This window comes from Leptinotarsa decemlineata, unplaced genomic scaffold (genome assembly GCF_025532065.1).
Source record: "Leptinotarsa decemlineata unplaced genomic scaffold, Ldec_3_MD MMD2_tig00026345_RagTag_RagTag, whole genome shotgun sequence".
Taxonomy (NCBI): domain Eukaryota; kingdom Metazoa; phylum Arthropoda; class Insecta; order Coleoptera; family Chrysomelidae; genus Leptinotarsa; species Leptinotarsa decemlineata.
The window spans coordinates 3289183-3297574 of record NW_027412696.1 but is presented as its reverse complement, the minus strand read 5'-3'; the positions used below and the strand labels follow the sequence as shown (position 1 = coordinate 3297574).

Here is an 8392-nt window from a genome sequence, read left to right as displayed (position 1 = left end):
AAATTCAGTTATTGTTTTTTCAAAATCTAACTTTTTTACCAGAAATTAATATCCAGGAAAACAGATAATTCTTGAATCACCCAGAAGGTATTGTAATTAATTTACTTGTTTCACCAGAATTAACCGTTCAGGAAAATAGGTAATTTATCAATTACCTAGAAGTAATATTGTATTGTTATTGTTTTTTAAAATCTAACAGTTTCAACAGAAATCAATGTTAAGGCAAACAGATTATTTATGACTCACCTAGAATTATTGTATTGTAATAGATTTTTCAAAATCTACCTGTTTCACCAGGAAATAAGGTGATTTGTCAATCACCTAGAAGTTATTGTTTTTTTTTCAGAATCTACTTGTTTTACCAGAAATCAACATTCAGGAAAACAGATTAGGTGTTCATAAATCACCTAGAAGAATTATTGTATTGTTATAGTTTTTTTTAAATCCATCTCCAGAAGTAACCATTCAGGAAATCAGGTAATTTATCTTTTACCTAGAAGTAATATTGTATTGTACTTGTTTTTTCAAAATCTAACAGCTTTACTAAAAATGAATATTCAGGAAAACATAATTTATGAAACACCTAGAAGAATTATTGTATTGTTATAGGTTTTTCAAAATCTACCTGTTTTAACTGAATTAACTATTAGGGAAAACAGGTAGTTCAATCTTTCATCTAAAAGTGATATTAAACTGTAATTGTTTTTTCAAAATCTGACTGTTTTATCAGAAATCAACATTCAGGAAAACATAATTCATGAATCACCTAGAAGAATTATTGTATTGTTAAGTTTTTTCAAAATCTACCTGTTTTACCAGAGTTATTCATTCATCTGATTAAGGTTTGTAATTACCCAATGTTATATAAAAGACATTGAAGAATAGTTTGATGTACCAGTCCAGCTACCGTGTAGCGAAACGTGTTATACATTTTCATCAACGAGTCAGTGTATTCATAATACTCGTTTTAGGGATAAGTTTTGAATTATCGATTTTTGATATTCGCTGTGAAATGGTACATATTCAAAAATGGTTTGAAAAGTGTAGGTACAAAAACTAAACATTCCAACCTAAAATCTGGATATCAAATGAAAATCCGATCGGCGACTGTTTTAATCCCAGGATATTGAATTTATCTAAGTAGCTACGTAGCTATAAATCGTTTGAATTTTTTTAGATATTTTAGGACGATTTTCATATTCAGACCGTTACATAAAGAACTGTACAAGTTTTGATATAAGCAATTTTCAAGTTGATATAGGTAGGCGGAACTTGATGTTTCAAATATTGTTGTTGAAAAAAATATTGATTTACGGTACAATTATGAAACTATAATAATGTACTGTATAGGAAGTCGACAGGTGGTGAAAACATCAAGTGGACAGTTTGATTTCAGCGACATAAAACTTGGAGTACCTCAGGGGTCGGTTTTAGGACCAATTTTGTTTTTAATATACTTAAATGACATAATAACCATTAACATCACAGGACAATTTACTGTATTTTCCGACGATGCTACTATTATATGGAGTAATAAAGAAATTAATCAGCTGTTACATATGATAAAAATAGATATTTAAAAAATTCCAGCCTGGTGTAACGCGAACTCCTTGTGCTCCAACCTAAACAAAACAAAACTAGTTACTTTCAAATGTACACTAGACGATTTAGATTTGGATAACCACTACATAGAAAACAAACAGCACACTAAATTCCTAGGCATTCACATAGACAATAAATTAAATTTTAAGGAACATGTATCACATTTGAGTAAAAAAGTATCTTGTGGATGTTGTGCTATCAGAGTGATATCAAAAGAACTAGGGTACACTACAGCTAGAATGGCTTACTTTGCATTGATCGAATCAATGGGGCCATTATAATTTACAGTTATAGAATACGATATTTGTGCTTCAGAAGAGGTCTTTGAGATACCTTACGAAGTCTAAGCCGAGAGATTACTGCAAGCCTTTATACATCAGCCACAAAATATTAACTGTCACCTGTTTATACATAATAGAAACAGTATGCCTAATTCATAAAAATAAAACTAGCATGTACACTCTCGGAACAAATTGTCACAACACCAGACACAACCATATGCTTTATGGGAAAGAAAGTTTTTGGCTTTCTACTACTCCATCTGATACAAAAAAAAAGGATGAGAGAATATGAAAGTAGCTGTTTCAGGAGGACTTTCTTTCAGTTTGTGTGTGAAAGTTACTTCTTTGCATGATCTACACATCCATGTATAGAGTTACTTATTTTCAAATTGATTACTTCCTTCTTTTCTTTGGAAGATTCTTTCATCCCCTTTTTTGTATCAGATGAAGTAGTAGAAAGCCAAAAACTTTCTTTCCCAAAAATTAATCACTCCTAAAAATATAAACCCTTCAATTCACATATGCTTTACTTACCTATTCCAAAATTCACCTTGACTCAGCATTCTCTGATTTATGAAAATATTAAAATATATAATCACCTTCCTACCATTGTAAAAAATAGCACAGATATCAAAAACTTCCGAAGTGCAGTTGAAGATTTTAATCAAAAAAGCTTATTTTTTGATCCATGAATTCTACCATGATAACCTGTAAATTCTACTTGATTTTTCAATGTTCACCTAAATCCATCTGCCTTCTTAATGTTTTATTTGTGAAATTGCGATGTTTGTGTTTTATGTCATGTATTGTATTTTGTATTTTTTATATTTTATGACATGCCTTTAGTTTTTTTACAAGTCTTTGTCAATAAGATACTAATCTTCTGGCAATAAAGCATATATTGATTGACTGATTGATTGATAGAACTTTTCCTATTGTTTTCAATATTGTGTTGTTATCATTTTTCATTTCGTTGAGTAGTTGAACAAAATTGGGGTTATGTGGCAAGTTGTATTTTAGGAAAGTTCTATATTTGTTTGAAAATAGTAAATTCATAATTTTCCATTGATTTTCTTGATCTTCCGCAATGATACAAAACGTGAAATATCTGTGCTTTCACGTGTGGAGTGTTTTACAATAGGGTGATGTACTCGTATCCTATTAGATACCATCATCTGTACCATTTCTCTCATTGAAATAAGACTCAAACGTATTGTTTGGAAAGGATTTTATTATATTTTTATATAAATTCAATGTCGCCATTTGAATAGATGATGTATATTTTCTGTTTCTCCCCAGCATATGTACAGTGGGAATAGTGGAGCAAGTGTCTTCCATAGACTTTCTCCTGCTCAGATGGTGCCAAACGGAGCTAGGAATACTCGTATCAACATGGCAGCAATCCACAGACCACTTAGTACAACCGTGTCCCTGCAAGAACTGCGAGCTGTCGGAAAGCGTACCTAGGATGAAACATATCGTTAAGTAAAATATTGGTAGTGGTTTTCTTAAGTTAATTACATAAGTTCTAAAATCATTCTTCTGTTGAATAATATTTAAATGTGTGTAGGTTCGAAATTCAAAGCTGTACGAAATTATGGTTAACTTTGAATTTCTTACCTATATGGTAATTTCAATAAGCACTTATGAAATATGTATTTGTGTTTTCATTTATTCTGTTTTGGTATTCGTGAATAAGAATGTATGTTCTGTACCTGATGGTCAGTAGTTGATAATAAAGTAACCTCTGAATTTGTTCAACTTTTTTTCACTAAATGTCGTCAACAACATAGAATCAAGACCTCAAATGAAAAATGAGATCTTGAGGGATTATGATTTTTTAGTGTTTCTTCTAGTAGGACCAAGATCTCTTCAATATTATGAGGATAATGAACTACTAGTTTTGTATATTCGTGGTATTTGAATTTAAAGATAGTGACTAGAGTCCATTTTTGCTGAATTCGCCGCAATAGCAATCAAATAATCTCTTTCGTCCCGCATTCACATATATATATATACATATATATATATATATATATATATATATATATATATATATATATATATATATATATATATATATATATATATATATATATATCTATACTACAGATGGTTTCTTCTCCAATGCTCACTCAGGATTTTACTTGAGAATGATAACTTAGATCAAAAGTAACATTCGAGTACCACTAAAGATATCTATGGTCGATTTCCATTGCTGTTGGGTATCCCCGCTGAATTGACCGGATTTAAATCCCATTGAATATTTTGTATGATGCACTGTTTGGGACCTTTGATATAGTAATGAATATTACTGGAGTTTTATCCCTAACCGTTATTTTGAAACCTTGACACGTGTTTCGATCACCAAGTGATCATCTTCAAGAGAAAGATCAAGGAAGATCAAACCAGTTTGAATGAGGTGTCAAAATAACGGTTTGGTGTTGGGAAAAAACTCTAGTAATAACCATTGAGTAGGTTTGGGAAACTATCAAATGGCCAGTGACACGACATTTGCCATTAGAAGTATACCACGGCGGATTTAGGCTAGAAATGGCAATACAATTAACTAGGGCTCAACTCACACCTCACCATTTCTCAATTTTCCTCGGTGATAATTTGTACCATTCAGAAATTATTTTATTTCTGCTTCAAAATTATTCTGCAATATTAAAGACTGAATATTTTTTATATGGGTCCGTTCAAAAGTGAAAATAGCAGGTATTTAACAATCATTTGATCCCTCAATTAATTTTTGGAATCTACATTGGTTGAAATCTGCAGTCAACTGCATTCTAATTAGCCCTCATATAATGTAGAACTACATACATTTTTTTGGGAAATGTACTTCTAATGATGAGCCAATTCTGCAAAATGAATTACGTGCAGTGGTATTTTCGGTGAGTAATCCATGCCATCAGTTTAGTGAATATTTGAAACTGATACATTTCCAATGTTCAGTGGAAAATCATGCCATTGTGTTCAACTACATACATTTCCAATTACCAGCAGGCATTTCATCAAAAAGTTAATTTGTATGTCGTTCAGATATATTGTACTATTGTGAAATCCAATATGCTGCGTTATAGGAATTTAGCAGTTTGAGGGCTCGACAATTTCTATATAATTTTTCAAAGAGAGAAAACAGCTTTGATAAAACGCTAACCGATGAAACAACAAACACATTCCATGAGTAAATAAATTCAAGAATCTGTCACGTGGAGTTTTATCCAGAAACACTGCAAATTCTATTCTATTTTCACACGGAATCTGCGTCATTTTTTTAGCACTGTTTATGACTTCTGTATATAATTTCGGACATTCAACTGAATTTTCACCTAACCACCATTTTATTTGATATATACAAGTATAGTCGAAGTACACGATATTGTGCACTCTTAAAGTTGTCGGCACTCTCAAAGGCCAAAAACAATACATAGAAATGAACCGGCAGCACACTAGTCCACGTGGACTGTAGATTTAGCGGTTCGTAATGGATAATTTTTACTAACCGAGTTTTATGATTGGCCAAAGAGTCATAAAAAAAATTTGAAGTCATGTTACGATGACGAATAGAAATCGGGGAATGCTGCCTTTGCTTATCGCCGTCGAGTTTATTTCAGGAACTGATCGTGATTTGAGTGTTGAAATTCGATATTGGTGAAGTTATGATTACTAAACATTTTTGTTATCTGTTTAAAATGTGGGGTCTTTGGACAAGTACTTATAGTAATAACGAGTGATAGCTGTTGGTTCACAGATGGATCAAAAACACCTTCCGGTTCTGGTGCAGGTGTTTTTAGTCGCAGACCCAGGTCGGAGATATCTATCTGCCTAGGAAATTATGCGACTGTATTTCAAGCGGAAATTTACGCTATTGGATTGTGTGCGGAGAAATTGGATAAATCCAACCTCACACACAAGTCAATAAAAATATTCTCGGACAGTCAAGCCGCGTTGGAAGCTCTTGGCTCCTACCGAGCAAAGTCTAAATTGGTAGCAGATTGCCAAAAACGACTCTTCTCGTTAGAAAGACTTAACAGATTGTCTCTGGTCTAGATTCTTGGCCATACTGGCCTGAAAAGCAATGAAGCTGCTGACTCCCTTGCAAAGGAGGGTGCTGCAAGCAGCTTCATCGAACCAGAACCTGTCATTGGCATGGCCTTAGGCTTTGCCAAACAAACATTGAACACCTGGATGACAAGAAGATTTATGGACTTCTGGCAGAATCTTCCAGGATTGGCTCACTCCAAGGCGTTTATTCACCCTTCGAAGCTTGATAACAAACAGTTGTTTGTTATGAACTACGATATCTAACAGGCCTTCGTACAGGTCACTGCCATTTGAATCATCATATGCAGAGACTTGGACTGTTGGAAGAGAGTGTGTGTCGCCTCTGTTCGGAAATATCCGTGATATCTGTGATATCCATGTATATTTTAAATTGTGTCACATTAAGAATCATTACCATGAGTTTCAGTAGTGGGATACTATCCGCATAGCTGCTGGTTATACTCTCAGGCAAAATTATAATCTGATAGTTCCTGTATACAAATTAACATCTGTATGTAATTTAATAAACTTCCAACATTCATTGAGAAAGTTTCAAATCCCATCAATTTCAAAAATAGCGTTAAAAATATTCTCTACAAAAATGCCTTTTATTCACTTGATGAATATTTTCAAACTGATCTGGCTGTTTGACATCACGATTGTTTGCTTGTTTACAATTCTACTGTTTATTCTATGTTTTTTTAAAAATTGTTTAATATAATTATCTCCTACGTCTACCATCGATTCAATTTTTTTTTATGTATGTTCCATATTTTATCACTTTATATTTTTCAACTACAATTTTTACTGTGTATATGGCGATTTCCATGCTTGTGAAAAAATCTCAGGAAAAATATTGTATTGTATTGTAAAAAATGATGAAACAGCAGAGCATATACTTTGTGCCTGCCCCGCTGGGGACCGAATCGGGTTCTTAGAGTTCGGCAGATCCGTACTCTTACCATCTGACCTGAAAGAACACTCACCATAAAAACTAATCGGCTTCGTTAAGAAGCTGGGTTCATTTGGCCCAGTGTGAATATATGTGAGCCACAATAAACCCTTGCGGGTTGCGGTGGAGGGTCGAATAGACCCACTCACTTTAGACGTAACCTAACCTAATAACAAGTGTGATAACAACGCAGACTTTTTCCGGTGTAGTGTTTCCTATAGCGATGGTGAATAATGCAAAAAAGAGATACCAGTGAATGAGATTCGGATGCATTTGAATATTGAAACACACAGAGTATGTTTCATTCTATATAAGAATCTACATCTCAAGTTTGGTTTCGAAGAAAACAAACTATTACAAGCAACATCAGATTTTACCGAAATTCCTTTCTCAACTATACGAAAAATAGTAAAAACCAAACCTTATAAATGCAAGAGGCGATGTGATACAGGATTACCAAAACCTTAAGATGTTCATCTAATGAAATTATCGAAAAAAAACAATATAGGTACGACTGTTACAAAAGCAATGAGAGTCATACAACTGAAATAATAATACTGAATACTTCCGGTCATAACGTGAGCTGCTGTGACAAAACTCTTCAGAATTGGATAAAGAAACTAGGATTTGAAAGAATAAACAAACGTCAATCAGTTATGCGAAGCAGAAAAATAGTGGAATTGCGTAACAGATACTTAGAACAAATAACTGAATATAGACAAGAGCAACGACAAATTTTCTATTTGGACGAAACTCGGTATGACACTCACGACACAGTTACGAAAGAGTGGACTGATGGTTCGAGAATGTGTAAGCCTAACATGCCTGCAAACAAAGGATCGCGACTAATCATTGCATTGCGTAAAGGATAGGTTCCGAATTATTTGAAATGATGTGGAAAAAAACTTGAAGGACAGGTCATCAAAGTACGGAACACTTTTATTGTTCCGAATTTTGGAAAAATTGCTAAAAAAATGAAGAATTGATGAGGGATCTGAACTCCGCTCTCCAAGACGCTTGAAGTAGTTTCTATCCCGACATCATCGTGCGGGATATTGTTCCGAGTACAACCTGTGATCAGTAACTGCAATCTGCCGAAATTCTCTATAAACTAGCTGCATGTGGTATTTTCAATTCATTTTCGTTGTCAATACGATCTTGAACAATACAGACTGAGTTTCCAGGAACTGCATCGATTGATTGCGGGAAAAGTATAATTAGGAAAAATCTGAAAATTTGACAATATACTAAAGTCGATAGGAACAACTCGACTAAAATATTTTCAAGATAGCACCACTTTCGGTTATACCGGAAGTAGGTGTCATCTTCGTTATTTTTAATGGAATACATCATTACATTTTTGGATTCTACATCAGAATCTATATACTTATTGTGCATAGTGTCCTATATCTATATCTATATCTATATCTATATCTGAGTCTAACCGTTTTTGACATATAATTTAGGTTTTTATGTAAGACCCTACAATAATTATCAATTTTTC

The 8392-nt window shown here is 33.3% G+C and overlaps 1 protein-coding gene across 1 annotated transcript in view; it reads right to left on the bottom strand.

Annotated features, from left to right (window-relative positions):
* Nucleotides 1-3094: 3094 nt before the first annotated feature.
* LOC111505991 (CUGBP Elav-like family member 1) overlaps nucleotides 3095-8392 on the bottom strand; it is a 901046-nt gene continuing 895748 nt past the window's right edge. Inside the window, exon 9 of the transcript XR_012467628.1 lies at nucleotides 3095-3346. The gene's annotated coding sequence lies outside the window, so the exon portion shown is untranslated. The remainder of the gene's footprint in view (nucleotides 3347-8392) is intronic.